Raw genomic sequence first — 19,278 nt, 5'->3', positions numbered from 1 at the left:
TCTGGTCCTCCTGCACTTATCTCCCAAATGCGGGGATTATAGGCATGTGCCACCACACCCAGCTTTATGCGATCCTGAGAACCGAGCTGGGGCTTCCTACTCACTAAACAAGCGCTCTTGGACTAAGCTGTGTCCTAGCGGTAAACTGAGCTCTCCTCATTCTTTTTTTTTTTTTATTTCCATTTATTTAAAGCAGTATTTATAAAAGGAATAAATTTTAAGCACAAGGATCTCATTACAGATGGTTGTGAGCCACCATGTGGTTGCTGGGAATTGAACTCAGGACCTCTGGAAGAGCAACCAGTGCTCTTAACCTCTGAGCCATCTCTCCAGCCCCGCTCTCCTCATTCTTAATGGCTCTAAGCACGAGCTGTGGGACACATCTTGGGCAAAATCAGTACTCATCTGCCTCCAGCTGATCCAAAAGCCAAGATGGTAATCTGGAAGTGAGAGTAGTCTATAGTCTGATGTGCTCAGTATTGGTTTTCTTTTATTTCCTTTTTTTGTTGTTGTTGTTTTGTTTTTTTGAGACAGGGTTTGTCTGTGTAGCCCTGGCTGTCCTGGAACTTGCTCTGTAGACCAGGCTGGCCTCAAACTCAACAAAGATCCGCCTGCCTCTGCTTCCTGAGTGCTGGGATTAACGGCGTGCGCCACCACCGACCCACTGGCACTCAGTATTGGATTTCTGAAAGCTAGGAACAAATCAGTAGATGGACTTTACTCTTTGCCCAAATCTTTCCATAGCACATGACTCTCAACTTTCCTACTCTCCACCCCTCAAAGCACCTCCTCCCCTACCTGAGCAGGCAAGCAGGTCTGTCTCCTTAGAGAAACTGGGTCAACTTAGGCAGAGCCTGCTAGAGACACCCTCTAGGTAGTATAGGAGAACGAAGTTAGCAATCCAATATAAACTTGGCTCAAAGATCTCAGATGAGAAGGAAAATGGTTTAAAGCAACATGAATACATTGGATCTGGTGGTACACACCTATAATCCCATCACTTGGGAGGGACTGAGGCAAGAGTACTGTCATGAGTCTAGGTCAGCCTGAGCTATATAGTGATTACTAGGACATTCAAAGCAAGACCTTGTCTACACACACACACACACACACACACACACACACACACACACACACACTAATGGTGCCATACCCCTGAAATTCCAGCTCTTGAAAGGCTGGGACAAGGGGACTGCCATGAGTCTAGGGGCCAGCCTGAGCTACATAGCAAGACCCTGATTCAAAACAAAAGCAAAATCATAATGGCATACAGTGATGGAGAGGGGCACAAATCGTGTACTGTAAATTCAGCTCAGTGAGCTGAATGCAGAGCAACTAGAAACAGCATTTCTCCCCTCCTCCCCACTAAGAAGGAAGCACCTCTGTGAGGGATCGAATATCAGTGATTTCTGGAGTGAAAGAGAGGACCCCCCAAGCCCCATGCTAGAGACCAGGCAAGTTTCTCTGGCCCTCCCCATTTTTATTATGTGTATGTCATGTGTTGTGTGTTTGTGTAGTGTGTGTGTGTGTGTGTGTGTGTGTGTGTGTGTGTGAGAGAGAGAGAGAGAGAGAGAGAGAGAGAGAGACAGAGACAGAGACAGAGACAGAGACAGAGACAGAGACAGGGAGATGAGGGTCAGAGGGCAACTTGTAGGAGTTGTTTCTTTCCCCGATGTGGGTCTCAGGGGTCAAAGCTTCGGCAGTGAGCATCTCTACCCTCTGGGGCATCTCACCAGCCCTCTCCCCGTGTTTCCAGTCACTTGCCAGCATAACCAAAGTCCTCCACTGCGCTGGCTCTCTCCCACAGGTTATTACCTTCGAGCAGGGATGGCAGAAAGTGGCATCCTTTCTAGAGAGAACTCCCTGTCCACTCCTTAACAAGGGCAGGGAGGTCAGTTCAGGCCTGACTTCCAAGGGCAGGTCCATTCTACCACTCCTGTGTCTCCCAAGACACTCAACGGCTCTAACTATTTAGGAAAAACATATGAGAAAGCAAAATGTTCTCCATGTAATAAATGAACTGACATGTTATTGTTGGTGTTGTTTGTTTTTGGAGACAGGGTTTCTCTGTGTAGCCCTGGCTGTCCTGGAACTCACTCTGTAGACCAGCCTGGCCTCAGAGATCTTCCTGCCTCCCCAAGTGTTGGGATTAAAGGTGTGTGCCATGTCCACCTGGCTATTGTTTAGTGTTCTTGTGTTACATTTTTTTTTTTTTTTTTTGGTTTTTCGAGACAGGGTTTCTCTGTGTAGCTTTGCGCCTTTCCTGGAACTCACTTGGTAGCCCAGGCTGGCCTCGAACTCACAGAGATCCGCCTGGCTCTGCCTCCCAAGTGCTGGGATTAAAGGCGTGCGCCACCACCGCCCGGCTTGTGTTACATTTTTGAGATAGGTTTTGGTATACCGCAGGTTGGCCTCTGGGTTGCCATGTGACTGAAGATGATCTTGAGATCCTGATCCTCCTCATCTCCCAAATGCTGATATGACAGCCTTGTGTACCATGTTCTATATTTTCTATCTATCTATCTATCTATCTATCTATCTATCTATCTATCTATTTATAGGGGTCTCACTCTATAGACAAGACTGTCCCAGAATTCACTATGGAGCCTAGGCTGGCCTCAAACTTCTTTCTTTTTCACAGATTTATTTGCCGGACGGTGGTGGCGCATGCCTTTAATCCCAGCACTCAGGAGGCAGAGGCGGGCGGATCTCTGTGAGTTGGAGGCCAGCCTGGGCTACAGAGTGAGTTCCAGGAAAGGCTCAAAGCTACACAGAGAAACTCTGTCTTGAAAAAGAAAAAAAAAAAAAGATTAATTTATGCATATGAGTGCTCTATTTGCATGTGTGCCTGCATGACAGAAGAGGGCATCAGATCCCAGATGGTTAGGAGCCATCTGTGGTTGCTGGGAACTGAACTCAGGACCCCCTGAGTTCACTAGGGGAATAGCCAGTGCCCTTAACCACTGAGCCATCTCTCCAGCCCCAAACTGATCTCTATGTGCCGGTATTTTACAAGCATCAGGCACCATGTCCTGCTATGTACTAGCTTTAATAGGCTGAAATAATACGGTTATCTTCAGTAAGCAAAACTGTTCAAATCTGCCAGAGAATCCAGCTCAAAGGAATGACATGTCAAAATGCGGGGATATGAAACACACTGCTGTGGTCTAACGGGTTAAAAGCGGCAGGGGGCCTGTGCTGGGAGGGCATGAAGGCAGAAGAGCTGCAGGGCTCCAGGCTATACTTTTGGTTGTTTCTTCCAAACGGCAGCAGGGAGAAGTGGGAACATTTCTGTGGTTCCCCTTAGGACCTGAGATGGAGTCCAGTAGTTCTCAACAAGTTCAAACACAGTTTCCAGAGTCTTGAGTGTGAATAATTCAGGAGCCATGAGTAGGCCAGACCCACAATATCATCCTCTCCAGTGTGTGCCTCCCTACAAGGGCTTTACAGAACGGGGCTGCAGAGGGAACAGGAATAGAGACAAATGTATTGTCTGTCACTGGCTGCACACCCCTTTCCAGGAAACAGACCCAGGCTGCACAGTACCAGCTCCAACAGGCTCTTACTGTATGTTTATGTATAAACCAGGTAAAGAAGTTCAGTTTCGGGATCCAAGTGCTTTAGGAGTGGCCCAGAGGGGACAGATTCCCAGGGCATGCCAGGAATGGCCAGTCTTTAAAATAAGAAGGGTGGAAACACAGCACCAGGGCAGGGGGACCTGTCACCTCATTGTCCCTTTTAGACAGCTGCGTCTTTTCTCTTGTTCTTCCTGCTTCCCTGTCCTCCCCATGAAGACTGCAGAAGAGAGAGAAAGCTCAGGTTTACCGGAAGGAACTCCCCACTGTAAACACCCCCCCCCCCATCCATATCTCATTTCAGGATTTAAGAAACTAAGGGAAAAGGCCAAACTAATTACTTTGAATCATAGAGTATAGGGCACAAGGGACGACACTTTCTGAGTCTTGTGGATATGCACCTGAGGACCCAAGCCCTGTGTTTATGGAAAGACCCTTTAAGGTTGCTGCTGTTCAGCTATATGCTTAGAGGTGCAGAGAAAGCAGAGGGACGGAGCTCCGTGTGAGCTTTATTAATTCTTATTTTTTTATTCATTATTTTTCAAGACAGAGTCCTTTTTAATTTTTATTTGAGTGTGGCAAATGTGCATGTGTGCACGTTTGGGCATGTGCACACGTACATATCTATATAGAGGCCAGAGGACAACTTTGGCTGTTATTCCTATCCATTTGTGTAAGTGTGTGTGTGTGTGTGTGTGTGTGTGTGTGTGTGTGTGTGTGTGTGTACGGGCACAGGTAGAGGTCAGAGGACAACTTGAGGGACTGGGCCCTTTTCCTCTACCATGCGGGGGGGCCCCTGGAGTCCTGAGGTTGGCTGACAGCACCGGTCTTCACCTGTTGATCCCTCCCACCAGCTGCACCCTGGCTTTTGAAACAGGGCCTCTCATTGGTCTGGAACTGGGCAAGTAGTTAGGGTAGCTGACCAATGAGCCTTGGAGATCCTCTTTTTTTTTTTTTTTTCCTCAAGACAGGGTTTTCCTGTGTAGCTTTGAGCCTTTGCTGGAACTCACTCTGTAGACCAGGCTGGCCTTGAACTCACAGAGATCCGCCCGCCTCTGCCTCCCGAGTGCTGGGATTAAAGGTGTGCGCCCCACCACCCGGCGTGGGGATCCTCTTGTGCTGGGATTAGGATTGAGCCAACACACCTGGCTATTTACTTATTTATTTGTCCTAATCTATTTTTTTCCAACATGATTCTAGGGGTTTGAGCTGAGGTCCTCACGTTTGCAAAAGCATTTTACCAACTCAACTCTCACCCCAGCCCAAGTAAGTCTCTTAGAACATTTTATTATTTTAGGGGCTGCAGAGAGGGCTCGGTGGTTAAGAGCACTGATTGTTCTTCCACAGGACCCTGGTTTGATTCCCGGCACCCATGGGGCAGCTCTTGACGGTCTGTGACTCTACTTCCAGGGGATCTGCTGCCCTCTTCTGGATTTTTCAGGCACTGAATGGACGCACTACACAGACACATGCAGGCGAAACACCCATACACATAAAAAAAAGTTTAAGAAAAAATCGTTCATTGTTTTAAATGATATGGATGAGGGGCTGGAGGGATGGCTGAGCAGAGACCTGAGTTCCTAGCACCCATATCAGATCCCAACCACCTGTGATTTCAGCTCCAGGAACTCTGACACTCTCCTCCGGCCTCCACAGATACCTGGACTCATGTGCACGTACCGCACCTCAGTACACAAAATTCAGGGAAGAAAATACGCATATGTGTCTGTGTCTCCTTACATGTATGTGAGTGCCTAAGACCAGAGGCATTTTATCACCATGCAAGGGGGAGTGACAGGTGTCGGCTCCCGGACATGGATACTGGGACCTGGACTTATGCTGTCCAGATGAGCCAAAAGAGCTATGAACAGCAGAGCCATCTTTAAAAAAAAATCTTTAAATCTTTTCATCTTTATTTTGTCAAAAATTTTTTTGTTTTGTTTTGTCTTGTGTGTCTGTGCGTAGGCATCTGTGCGGACAGGGGTGAAGTTGTAAAACAACGTAAGGGTCAGTTTTCTCCCTTCTACCAGGTAGGCTCCAGGGGTGGAACTCAGGGCGTCACGCTTAGCGGCAAACACTTCTTGCCGAGTCATCTTGAAGGTCACCCCGACAGAATCCTTTTTTTTTTTTTTTTAAATTACAGTAAGATTTTTCAATTATTATTTTACGTGTACGGGTGTTTCGCCTGTGTGTCTGTCTGTGCGCCACGCGTGTGCCTGGTGCCCGAGGAGGGCAGAGAGGGTGTCAGATCCCCTGGAACTGGAGTTACAGGAGATGAGCCACCATGTCAGGGCTGGGAATTGAACCCAGGTCCTTCGGAGGAGCAACCTGCGATGTTAACCCCAGAGCCACCTCTGCAGGCCCTAAATTACATTTTTATTTTTACTTTTGTGCATGTGATTCTCTCCTTCCACCATGTGGGCTCTAGGGTGGAACTCAAGCCCACAGGTCTGACAGCCTTTACATCCTGAGCCTTCTCACCTGCCCAACAGAATTTTGATACAGAGTTCAACCTAGTCTGGACTATACAGCCTAAAAATCACGGCGATTCTCCTGCCTCGGCGCCCTGCGTATTTGGATGGATTATAGGTGTGTACCACCACACTGGCATTTTTTAATTTGAGCTTCAAAATAGTCAATTTTGAAGTCAAAGATCCCTCAGATAGGTGCCTGGAATTACATAGGAGTCTTGACTGGAGCAGGGTGGTAAACTCTGAGAAGGTGGAAAAACACTGTCTTTGGTGGCCAGAAGTTCCTTGACACATGCTGATCCAGAGAGCTCACTGTTACTTGGGCCAAAAAGACATTTCCAGGCTCCTTGGGTAACACAGATTCTTGCTTGTGGTAAGCTACTTTGGTAAGCTTCTTTACTTCCTGAACTGGGCCTAGGACAGAGGCTCCTAAAGCTTAGAGCTGGAATGGAGTTGAAAGTTGATCTCTAATCTTTTGGAGATGAAACCCAAGCCAAAAGCCACTTACCTGGTTAACAAAAAGTAGCAGAAATAAACTCGGGACATGAGCAGAAGTTTCTGCCATGGGGTTTAATCTTGCCCCAGCTGGAAAGCTTGGAGAACCCTGTTTTCTGTTTCTTACTATGAGTGACACTATGCATGTTCATATTCTTGTGGGTGCACATGAAGCCCAGAGATTGATGTTGGGTGTCTTTCTCTCTTCACCAGGGTCTCGCAGACAAACCCAGAACTCCCTCATTTAGCTGATGTAGTGAGCCAACTTGCCTTGGACCTCCCCCGTCTCTGTCATGTGCTGGGATTACAAGTGAGCCACCACTCCTGGCATCCATGTGGGTGCCTGGGATTGGAACTTCAGTCTCATACTTAACCCATGAACAGTTTTTAGGTCTGTGAACAGAGACTTAAATCCTTGAACTGGAAACACAAGATTTATAAAGAATAATCCTCTTAGTCCTGTGTCTTTTCAGAAATTACGGGCTCGAGAACAATACCAAACTGGTGCTCACTGGATCTTTTTATGGTAAAAACAGCACTAGTCCAGCACAAGGCTGTGTGCTGACTATTGCCTGCAAGGTCCACCTTACCTAGGGGCCAGCTTCGCGACAACCTTACAGGTTCTTAGGTGTTTTTGTTTGGCAGACTTTGACCCTATCTCTCTGTTACTGGGACAAAGTCTATGATGCTTCTGAGGAGAAGGGGCAAATCAACAGCCTGGAACTCAAAGCCTTCTCCAGCAAGCAGAATCAGGAGACCAGTGAAGGAAGGGAGTCCCCGTCCCCGTCCCCCCCCTCCCCCCCCCCGTCCGTCCCCCCCCCCCCCCCCCCCCCCCCGTCCCTGTCCCCCCCCCCCCCTGCAACCTCTGCCTCGGCATTGTCTGCACCCGCTGGGGCCCACAGTCCTTGTTGCTCCTGCAAGAAAAATGAGGCTAGAAGCACCTGACCAACAATAACGTCTCCTTCTTTAACATCCTTGGCTAGCATGTGTGCACCCACACATTGTATGTAAAGCGGGGGGGGGGGGGGGGGGGGGGGGCCGGGGGCGGGGGCGGGGGCGGGGGGGGCGGGGAGTGTAGGTCAATTTGAGAGAAAAGAGTTCTTTTGTGGAATGTGGGTGGGACATGGGTGGGGCAGTAAAACGTTGGATAAGTTTCTCCCGTGCTGAAAACAAAGTATAAGCGGCAGATTTCAAACTAAAAGGAAAAAAAAAAGGAAAATTCAGCAACAGTGAGCTCTTTGAACCAGCATGTATCAGGGACTCCTGTCCAGCATTGTCACCAAAAACAGTATTCTCTGTATCCCACAATCTTTTGCCACCCTACCCCAGTCAAGACATCTACATAATTTCAAATACCTGAAAGAGATAATCTTTGGCTTTAAAAGTGACTAGCTTGGAAGAAAAGTCATGTCTTGGACTACGCATTACTCTTAACCTCCTGAGGTGAAGGGGGTTGCCCAGAAGATGCCCATGAACTCTCTGTGCTCAATCAGTGCTCCCACAAAGGCGGCTCCGATCACCCTGAAGGCCACTGCAGCAGCTCCAGAGAAACCTGCTTACCAAGGGTAAAGTCAGCGTCTTCTAAGGCTAATTTTGTCTGAGGGGTTCATCCCTCTTACTATTCCTTTTTTTTTTTTTTCATGATAGGGTTTCTCTGCATAGTTTTGGTGCCTGTCCTGGATCTCGATCTGTAGACCAGGCTGGCCTCAAACTCACAGAGATCTGCCTGGCTCTGCCTCCCGAGTGCTGGGATTAAAGGTGTGTGCCACCACTGCCCTGGCTAAGATACTGTTTTTAAACTTTGTCTCATTTGATCTTTTTTTTGGGGGGGGTGGGGGTGAGGAGTGGGGGGAGGGTTGGAACAGGGTTTCTCTGTGTAACAGCTCTGGCTATCCTGGAACTCACTCTGTAGACCAGGCTGTCCTTGAACTTGGAAATCCGCCTGCCTCTGCCTCCCGAGTGCTGGGATCAAAGGCATTCGCCTATGCCACCACCACCCAACTCCCACATTTCAACTGGCCCTGTTCCCAGAATTTGAGTTAACTTAAATGGAAATTTTTCCAGTAGTCAGAAACCTATTTTTCATGCTTCCTTAGAAAATTAACATGTCTCAGGCAAAGTGAGTAATGTCAGTAAAGGGAGACAACCAGGCCTCAGTGGCCATCTGTTTGGCCATGAGGATGAAAAGCCCCAGAGCTGAGGCTTTGAGAGATGAGGGAAGACAGACAACAGAACTTATTAGATATACGAGGGCTGGCAAAGAGGCAGGAAAGACAGGAAAGATTATGGAGACGTGAAGAAGGAAAGGAACCCTACCCCAGAGTCTGGTTGAAGACTCTTGCCAGCCAAGTATCACAAATTTCAGCACAATTAACATTTTCTTAAGGTGGTTTCTCTTTTTCCAGTTACAAAATTACAATTTTCTAAAACTCTGGCCAGAAACCACCTTTACAATAAGACATGTCCTAAGCCCCTTAAGGAACCCTAGGGGCTCTTGTCTTAACTTATCAGATTAGGACCCCATCCAAAGTACCGGAGAGGGGCGGGGCAAGCGGGCACACCTGGTGGAGAGGGCTCAGGGATCAATAGCATTTGTTAATCTTACAGAGGACCAGGGTTCGATTCCTAGCACCCACATGGTGGCTCACAACCATCCATCACTCCAGTTCCAGGGCATCTGATGCCCTCTTTGGATCCCCACAGGCACCAGGCATGCACGTGGTACACATACATACACACAGACAAAATACTTGTGCACATAAAACAGAAAATCTAAGTAAAAAATTTAAAATAATTAAAACTCTTCTTGTGGGTTTATGTGCACATGTGTGTACAGGCACACAATATAGAAGATCACATGGCGCCAAAAAGTTCACCTTGGTTGTCTCCCTTGACCACTATTTTATTATTTATTTATTTTGGTTTTCTAAGACAGGGTTTCTCTGTGTAGTCCTGGCTGCCCTGGAACTCACTCTGGAGACCAGGCTGGCCTCAAATTTAGAGATCCGGCTGCCCCTGCCTTCTGAACGTTGGGATCAAAGGCATGCACCACCACACCCAGATATTTATTTTAAAGATTTATTTATTTTATGCATATGAAGCTTTACCTGCACGCATGTGTGTGTATCACTTGTGCACCTGTTGGATCCCCCGTTACTGGAATCACACATGGTTATGAGCCACCATGCGGGTTCAGGGTATCAAACCTGGGTCCTCTGTAACTAACCACTGAGTAAACTCTCCAGTCCTTTTTATTTTATTGTTTTTTGAGACACTATTATCTAGCTGCTCACTTATCAAAATTGGGTGTGGGGGACATGACTGGAGAGATGGCTCAGAAGGGAAGAGCACTTATTGTTCTTGAAGGGGATCCAGGTTCGATTCCCAGCACCTACAGGATGGCTCATAACTATCATTTCAGTTCAAAGGAATCTTATGCCCTCTTTTAACCCCTGAGGGTACCAGGCATGAACATGGTTCACATACACGCAGGCAAAAATCTCTTCAGCTATTTTATTTTTCATAAAAGATCTCACTTAGAGCCCTGGCTGGCTTTGAACTCACAGAGACGGCCAGCCGCTGTTTCCCAAAGTGCTAGGAATTAAAGATGTGCACCACGGTGCTGGACTCCATGTTTTGTTGTTTTTCAAATTTTTAATATTTTTTTAATGTGTATGGGTGTGTGCTGGTTTGAATATGAATGGCCCCCAAAGGCTGATATATGTGTACACTTAGTCACTGGGGAGTGGCATTGTTTGAAAGGATTAGAAGGATTAGGAGGTGTGGACTTGTTAGAGGAAGTGTATCACTGGGGGCCGGCCTTGAGATTTCAAAAGCCCATGCCAAACCCAGAGTGGCTCTCTTTCTATGGTTCTGGATGTAGTTCTCAGTTACTGCTCCAGTGTCTGCCTGCATGCCTCGGCCATGTTCCCTACCATGACGGTAATAGACTAAACCTCTGAAACTCTAATCAAGGCCCCAATTAAATGCTTTTCTCTTGTAGCAGTTGCCTTGGTCATGGCGTCTCTTCACAGCAATAGAATAGTGACTGACTAAGACAGGGTGCTTTGCCTGCACGGATGTCTGTGTACCAAGTGCATGCCTACTATCTGCTAAGGCCTGAAGAGAGTGTCAGATCCCCTGGAACTGGAGTTACAGCCTGTTATAAGCCACCATGTGGGTGCTAAGAATTGAATCTATGTTTCTAGAAGAACAGCTCTTAACTACTGAGCCATCTCTCCCACTTCCACCCTATTTTTTGAGACAAGGTCTCTCACTTAATGGGTTAGGCTGGCTAGCTAATAACTCCATGAATCCACCTGACTCTGGTTTGTGCCTCTCCCCCCCCCCCCCCCCCACAATGAGATTTCAGATGTGTGTTGTGGCTTTTGGCTTTTACATGGATGCTGGAGAGTCAAACTCAGGTCCCCAGGCTTGCAAGGCCAACACTCTGTGTGTGCATGTCACGGCATGTATTGGAGGAAAGTTGGAAAGGACAACTTTCAGGGTTGGTTCTACCTTCCTGTGAGTCCTGGGGATTAAACTCAAGCTAGGTCATCAAAGCTAGGTGATAGGAGTCGGGCTGGTGGAGGCGGTGGCAGCCGCGACACATGCCTTTAATCCCAGCACTCGGGAGGCAGCGGCAGGAGATCTCTGAGTTCCAGGCCAGCCTGGGCTACAGAGGAGTTCCAGGACAGCCGAGGTACACAGAGAAACCCGGTCTTCAAAAACAAACAAACAAACAAACAAACAACAAAACAAAAACCAAACAAACAAAAAGCTTGGTGATAGGTACCTTTCACTCACCAGGCCATCACCTTGCCAGTCACCAATTCTCTTCATACTGGCTCATTTGGAAATTGTCTTGAAACCAAAAAAAAAAAAGTTTTACCTGAGTTTAAATCCCCCAAAGATTAAAGGAACTGTGGGCAACAGTGTAGAGTGATGTCTCTGTTCCTACCGCCACTAAGTAAGAGTCACAACAGTTGACAACTTCCTTTATGAGAAAAAGGAACGTGGTAAAAGAAGGTGCGCAAAGCTTTACACATTCTAGTTGGTGACACACCAAATCTTCCTGGGAGCAGTTGGTAGACTGTCAGCCTTGGATGAGCAAATGAGGTTCCTTATTTCTGAAACAGCTCATATCCAAAAGTCCACATTCCATTGAACAGTCCACTTATTCCAAGAAAGGGCCAGGCATGATTTAAATAAGACATAGAAAGATTTATATGCTGAAAGCCTGTAATCCCAACACTTGGGAGATGGAGGCACAAGGCTCAGAAGTTCCAAGTCATCCTCAGCTACAGCAAATTTGAAGCCAGCCTGGGAAACAGGAGATCCTGGCCTAAAAACCACAGCTGAGGATGGTGGCACATGCCTTTAATCCCTGAAATCAGGAGGCAGAGGCAGGTGAACGGATCTCTGTGAGTTGAAGGCCTGCCTTGTCTACAGAGTGAGTTTCAGGCCGATGAGGGCTACACAGTAAGAAGACCCTGCCTCAAATAAACCAACCAACCAACCAACCAACCAAAACTCCAATCAAAACCCCAACCAACCAACCAACCAACCAACCAAATAAACGAAAACCCACAGAGAAACTTAAGGAAAGCTCCATCAGTCACAACTGCAGCTCTAGTATTCAGAAGGCCAAGGCAGGAGAATCACGAGTTCAGGGTTAAAGGTTATCATGAGCTTCATAGTTCAGGCTGGCTTGCATGAGACTTTGTCTCAAAAAACCCAGTCACGGTTCACTTGCTTTGAAAACCTGGAGACATCAGCTCAATCCCCGGAACCCATGTGAAGAGCGAACTGACGTCAAAGTTGTCCTGACCCTGGCATGGCGCTGTGCTGTGTACACACACCACATCACACACACACACACACACACACACACACACACACACACACACAAATTCACCAACCAACCAACCAACCAACCAACCAACCTAACAAACCACTAAACCAGACAATGCAACTCTAGCCATAAAGGGTAAAAAACCAACCAACCAAACGGAGAAGTCTGTATGCGGAGGTACACGGAGGAGGATGGTTTTAATGTTTAGCACTCTGCTACCCAAGTTTAAGTAGCTCCCGTCCAGAGGTTTACCACAGGGCTTCCTCTGCGGCTTCTCTCTTGGGCAGTGGGTCTCTGTCTTCCTGGCCTTGCTCCTCAGGTTCCCCACACATGCTTCTCACTGACAGAAGAACGGACCACGCTCCATGCTGTTGCTTCTCCCACTCCTCGCCGGCCTCCCGGAGTCAGTCCTAGGTAGGCCCGGGTCTTTCCCCCCAACCTTCTCAATGAAGCCCCCCTCCCCCCCAGCACCTTGCTCTTCCTGGCCCTGGGTGGCTTTGTTTGGTCGCTCTGCCCCTCTGCTCTACCCCAGCCATTCCTCACACAGGGCCTGTCCTTGGCCCTCTCTTGACCTATCTAAATCCCCAACCCTGAGGTCTCGGGCCAAGGTCCTGCAGACCAGCTCCCGGTCCCTCACCACCCCAGCCAGCCAGCCCTCCCCGCCCCCAGGCTGCGGCTCCCCCACGTCTAAGTCCGAGAAGCTGAAGCCCCGCCCCGCAGGCCAAGCCCCGCCCCCGGCCCGCGCGGGCCACGCCCCTCACTCACCTGAGGCGTCTCCGCGCGCGCGCGGGCGGGCGCGGGCGGGCGCGGGGCGGGCTGTTGGGGGCTGGGGGAGCAGGGCCGCGTCGGTCGGGCGGGCGGGCGGGCGGGCGGAGGGGTGGGGAGGTCCCCCGACTCCGGCCCGGCTGGCCCAGCGCGGCGGGGATGGGGTCACTGCGGCGGCAGCCAGGCCGAAGCCGGGGTCCCAGCGCTGCGCGGCGGCGGCTCCATCTCCATCATCAGGGGCTTCACCTGAGGAGGGACCGGCCCCCCCGCCGAGCCCCCCCCATCACGGCCATTCCTCCCCCCCCACTCCGGAATAACTTCCGGTCCCACTACCAGGCGACAGGCGACTGGGCCAAACACCGAGCGCCCCCAAGCCGGGGAGACTGCGGAGGGAAAAAAAAAAAAAAAAAAAGGAGAGGAGCTAGGGGAGAATAGCCGAGCGCCGAAAGATGTAAGTCCAAAAGGCCCTGTCGCGCAGAGGTTAAGCCCAATCTGTTTCTTCATCGGCATCTAATTTGCACCACGGGAGCCCCATGTGCCCCGGCAGGTCTTGCTCCTGGGGCCGAGGTTTGCCCCATGCCCTCCCCAAGATAATATTGATTTTCACCCTCTGCGCAGTATTTGTCAATTCTGCCGAGAGAGCAGGGATCGGGGAAACGGGTGGAGGGTACCATTTAAAAACAATCACTTCTCTCTTCGCAGGCATCTCCAGGTCCATCAGTTAGGCGGTGTGCCGCCGCAGATGGTAGCCGACCTGAGGAGGGAGACCCACTCCTCGATTTCCCAGCGGCTGCACCCACTAGCTGTGGGTTACCTTACGCCTCCCTCTTGCAACATGTTCACTGTCCAGGAACACGAGGTCCCAGCCATAACCTTAAACAGACACTTTATTGGTATATATATATTTTAAAAGTCGAGCTCTGAGAGGGAAACCCCCTTGCATCCCATAGGCAGTAGAAAACTGTAATGTATGGTTCTTACACAGTCTACACACATTTGGCTGGAGCATCTGAGCGATGCAAAAGTAAGGCCCCGGGTGGGGAGGTGTTAGAAGTGGAGGTGTGGTAGGAGGAGAAAGCAATGTCTTCAGAACTGCTTTCTCACCTCCAGACTCTCCAACCGCTCTCTCCTGGCAGAGGCAGAGGCCAGGAGAGTCCATGTTCCTGTGTGGAGATGTGCAACGTGTGTGCCTGGGTACAGTTTAAGAAGACACAGCGAATACGGGGTCAGGGCCCAAGAAGAGGACGGGGATGTTTTCCCATGGCAACGAGGATCAAGGATGGGCTGGGAAGTCTGGGTGGTTCTTTGGGTACAGACGGCTCTGTTCCACGCTTTTATGGAACCACGCGAACGTGGACACGGTGCCAGGCATTGCTGAGTACGCCTCGCAGGTTCCAGATGGGGGCTACGGTGTCCGGCTGCACGTTGTAACTGTCATCCACAGCTTTACAAATGATGTTCAACTCCTTTTGCTCGGCTGGCACCCGAGCTTTCACCTGCCATATTCGCCAAGCCCATGCCTTCCTGGGACCTTGTTCCTCTCCCTCTAGCTCAGCTTCCTGCCAGGTGAGTCCGCCATCTACGGACACATCCACTCGAATCACGGCCCTACCACCACCGCTCCATGCGTAGCCCTTGATCGTCACCTCTCCTGACTCCACAGTCGCCCCATCTTGAGGCTGCGTGATAGCCGACTGGATTGGTAGTTCCTGGATTGATGGGGCCAGATCAAAGTCTACCGTGTTCCAGTCCACGGACGGAGAGAAGCCTTTGTAATCCCGCCTCTGCCAGTGGCTGTGACTTTCCTCTGACTCCACGCTCACTTTGGCCAGCCACTTGACGTTGCGGGCACCCACCACACCGGGAACCACCACCCGTATGGGGAAACCGTGGTCACGAGGCAGGGGCTGACCATTCATTTCATACGCCAAGAGGACCTCGGCTTCAGGATCCAGGGCCCGAGCCAGAGGGATAGATGCTCCATAGGCAGTCCCCGTGGGGTCCGAGTCAAGTCCCTCAAAACAGACATGGGCCTCGGTTTCACGGACTCGGTGGCCAGCCTGGGCTAACACGTCACAGAGTCGTGCCCCAGCCCAGCGGGCGGTGCTGATGGCTCCTGTCCGCCACTCCAGACCTTTCACTTCCTTAACCTTACTCATCTCAGAGCGACGGTTGCCAGCACACTGCAGAGTGACGGTGATCTCATGTTTAGGAAACTTATACAGATCATCCAAGGACAGGGACAGCGACTGACCTCCAGGCGCCCCTACTACGTGCAAGCGATAGGTGTCTGGGTCCACATTAGGTACAGGCAGATGGTTCCGGGTGAAAAAAATAGGGTTTGGCGTGATGTAGTTTTCCGTCAGCAGTTCAGGAGGAGGCTCTGCGTTAAAGGGGCGCTGGCTATTAATCCTCAGGGCTGGATGACGGACAGGATCATCAGCATAAGGGTCAGAGGCCTCCAAGGCGGGGGGTGACACGTTATCCTCAGGGTTCAGTTCCCCAATCTTATACTCGGCCAGTAACTCACGTACATGGGGCTGGTTGTGGAAAGCATACAGGGACCAGAAGGGCTCTAGGGGACCCCCTGCTGCCAGGATCAGTTTTGATGGTCCTCCTGGGTGTAGGTCCACAAATTCTGTGACATCAAAGACCTCAGAGCCTAGAGTTACCCAGACTCCAGTTTCGGGGCTGTTGTGGGACCTCACTTCCTCTTTGGTGTACATCCGTGGTGACTCCTGAGCAGCCTACAGGTAGGGGAGGGAGAAAGCAAAAGGAACAGCATATTAAATCACTCTAGATCATTCTGACACCATCCATCCATAGTCTTAGACTGGGAAATTAAAGGAACAGATAGTATGTCTGTAGTGCATGAAGACAGAGCTGGCACCGGGAAGAGCGCGTGAGATCCCTCTGCCCCTTTCCTGCCTACCTTGCAGCGAAGGTCATGATAGGCCAGCACTGCGCCAAGGCCCAGCAGGGTCCCCATGACTTTCCACCCCTGAGTTCTTGAGTTTTCATCAGAAAAGGTGAGGCTGGGGTGCTGGGGTTTAAATGAATCATTTGTGGAGCATGCTGGGATGCAGAGCCTCGAGGGGGTTGTCTTGACTCTGGAAGAAAGAGATCTTTAGTAGCACAACAAGTCCTGTGGAAAGGACCATCGGAGGTCTGTGGCTGCCTCTCCCTCATTAGTCACCAGCTTTCAGTTGGAGTTTAGTTTCTTCCGGATGGGTAGGACCAGTGAAACACAGCTTTCTCTTTCCTCCAGGGCCATTTCTGTACCATCTTATCTTCCAGATAAGATAAATATCTGCCAGATACGGTAATTACGAGATAGTCTAGGAGATAAGTAACGGGGCCCGGGATAACCTACCTGAGGGCCTGTGGAAGTCCCACCACCACAGTTCGGTACAGCCGAAGCAGCATTGTGGCGGACCTACAGGGAGAAGATTCTGGGTTTCAGAACAAGAAAACCCCTGCGAGGGGACATTTGGGGGGACTGAGAATGCAGGGTCCAAATGGGTTCTTGGAGTAAACTTGGAGCACTTCAGAGGTTGGCTGTGCTGAAGAGGCGGAAGGGAATGGGGGTGGAGTGGGGATGAGGGAGGTACACAGGCTTCCAGAGAGAACAATGCCCCAGGCCAAGGAACGAAAGGACACATGCAGGTTTGCCAATTAAAAAAAAAAAAAAAAAAAAGATACTGGGTATTGAACCCAAGGCCTTGAGAAGGTTAGACAAGTGCTCTACCACTGAGCTATCCTCCCAGCCCCAGTTTGTAATTATCTCTAAAGTGAGACCCCGATGAAAACCGAGACAAGAGGGTAGCGGTAACCTAATGGGGTAGAGTTCAAATTCTAGAAGCAAACCGCCTTGGGTATGTACAACCAGGCCTGGTCATTAAAAGGCTCCCCGGGCAACACAGTAGGCCTCCCTGAAACTGTATCCTCATCTCTACCCTGATACCAAGAGTAAACAAGTAATAACATTCACTCAGACCTTTCCAGTTCTCTCCCTCCACCCCTCTAAAATAAATACCCCACCTGGGAACTGAACCCCAATTCAGTGTCCCCACCCTACCCTGTAGTGATCTCAGCGAACGGAGAGAGAAGTCAATGGCCAGCGTGTCAGGGGATGGGCTGAGGAGGAAGTTAATGTTTCTGCTCTCTGGCCTGCAACAGTATCTCCCTCACAACCCCGTGCCTCTCTGACCCCGGAGGGTCAAAGCGGAGGGGAGTAGTAAGAGGCTGCTGGTCGCTGAGATGCTAGGGGTGGGTTGTTAGCGATAGGGAAGAGAGGAAGATGGGAATAGGTGCCAGTTCCGCTTCTCTTTACCTCTGGGCCACGGGGACCCGCACTCTCCCAGCCATCTACCTTAATTCCAGCAACCCGATTTTACCAGCTTGGTCCCGGGCTTTGGAGGGGGTGGCCGGCTAAATACCGAAATACCACTCTAAGGTGCAAGCTCCTAACTCTCCGGAACACTTTAGGCAGGGAGGGTGTGTCTGTCCAGAATCCGGACAGAAACGCAGTCTGCGACCCCTGGCGCGCCCAGACATCGTATACGGAGGTACTGGTCCTTTTGCTGCTCCTAAGGGTTGGAGCTTCCCGGACCGCCTTGGCTCTGCCGTTGCTCTCTCCCTCCTGTCCCTCCCGATCGCAGTCCCCTTACCCGGCTGGATGTCCGCAGCGGAACAATTTCCCCGGCCCGGTGCGGGGCCAGAGCTCCGCGCGCGGCGGGGCGGGGCGGGGCGGGGCCTGGCCACGACGCGCACAGCCCGAGCAGGCGTCCTCACGCCCCTCGCCCGCGCCGCAGTCATTGGCCCCTCGCTCCGCCGTTGCTCCTGACGAGGACTGGCAGCTGTCACGGGTCGCCGGATGCGAAGCCGGGGCGGGGGCGGAGCGTGGCCGGATCCCGCCGGGTGCAGGCCTGCCTGTCCCTCCCGGGGACAGTGGACACACACGGATGATGACCCGAGCCGGCCGCAGCTCCGCGGGGCCCCGACAGGCCTCGCTGATGCCGGGCACCCGGGCTGCAAAGGTGGCCGCGAGCATGGGGACCAAGGCTAGTTTTCCCCCCAGAGGCATCCGGGTCCTGCGGGTGTGTCCCGCGCCTCAGCAGTTGTTTAGGGTTGCAACTGTTGAGCCCCGCTTCTGTTTTAGGGCCAAGAATAACGGCAGAAACGACGCCCTTAAAATAGTGGCTCCAAGACTCCCAGAGAGAATTTCTGAATGCAAAACCAACAACACTAAAAATCCATCTTTCATTTGAGACAAGGTCTCACTAGGTAGTCCTGGCTGGCCTGGAACTGATTTTGTAGATCAGGCTGGGTCAGAATTCATAGATCCGTCTGCCCCTGCTTCTTAAAGGCGTGCGCCACCATGCCCAGTCCTTAAAACCATCTTCTAAACTTTGCGTAGTGAGGGAGAGGAGGAAAAAAAAAAAAAAAAAAAAAAAGCCGGGCGTGGTGGCGCACGCCTTTAATCCCAGCACTCCAGAGGCGAATCTCTGTGAGTGCGAGGCCAGGCCAGCCCGGTCTACAGAGCGAGTTCCAGGCTGTTAACAGCGAAACCCTGTCTTGAAAAACCAAACAAACAAAACACAAACATCCACTTTAACAAGAAAAATGGCGGTTTAACCAAAGTCTCGTATATCAAAGTAAAGGACACTAACAAAATAAATTCGTTGTTACTCTTAACCCGTTACTAGAGACTGAAAACGGGACACTTAGCCCGTGCTTCGGGAACAAACATTCTTAGACTGCCCTCTAGAGATCAGAGGGTTGAGCTACAGTCGTGTCGATTTGAAGCAAAACATGCCATGCCGGAAGATCATTTTTTCCCTTAGTTCTCCAACAGAATTTTTGCGAGGAATCGCGGAGGACCCTGGGCAGGGAGCGTACTCAGGAGAGGGGAAGCGAGAGTGAAAAGGTGATATTGGCGCTAAAGTTTTGGGAATGGGAAGGTTTCCAGCCTTTGTGTAGATCATCCTAATGATTGTTGAAGTTTCAGCTGGTGTGGCCAGCACAAGGGAGGCGGAGGCCAACCTGAACTCTACACGAAGACCCTGTCAAACAAATAAATTCTACTTGGCATGGTTTCTTCCCCCGTCTACTGACG

The 19,278-nt window shown here is 50.5% G+C and overlaps 1 long non-coding RNA gene across 1 annotated transcript; it reads left to right on the top strand.

Annotated features, from left to right (window-relative positions):
• The first annotated feature begins 13,275 nt into the window (after window positions 1-13,275).
• Window positions 13,276-17,150, top strand: LOC131894938 (uncharacterized). Its single transcript, XR_009375058.1, has 2 exons — window positions 13,276-13,611; window positions 13,863-17,150. It is a non-coding gene; the product is annotated as an uncharacterized LOC131894938 (long non-coding RNA).
• The last annotated feature ends 2,128 nt before the right edge of the window (window positions 17,151-19,278 follow it).

This window comes from Peromyscus eremicus, chromosome 18 (genome assembly GCF_949786415.1).
Source record: "Peromyscus eremicus chromosome 18, PerEre_H2_v1, whole genome shotgun sequence".
Classification (NCBI taxonomy): domain Eukaryota; kingdom Metazoa; phylum Chordata; class Mammalia; order Rodentia; family Cricetidae; genus Peromyscus; species Peromyscus eremicus.
This window is presented reverse-complemented; position numbering and strand designations above follow the sequence as displayed.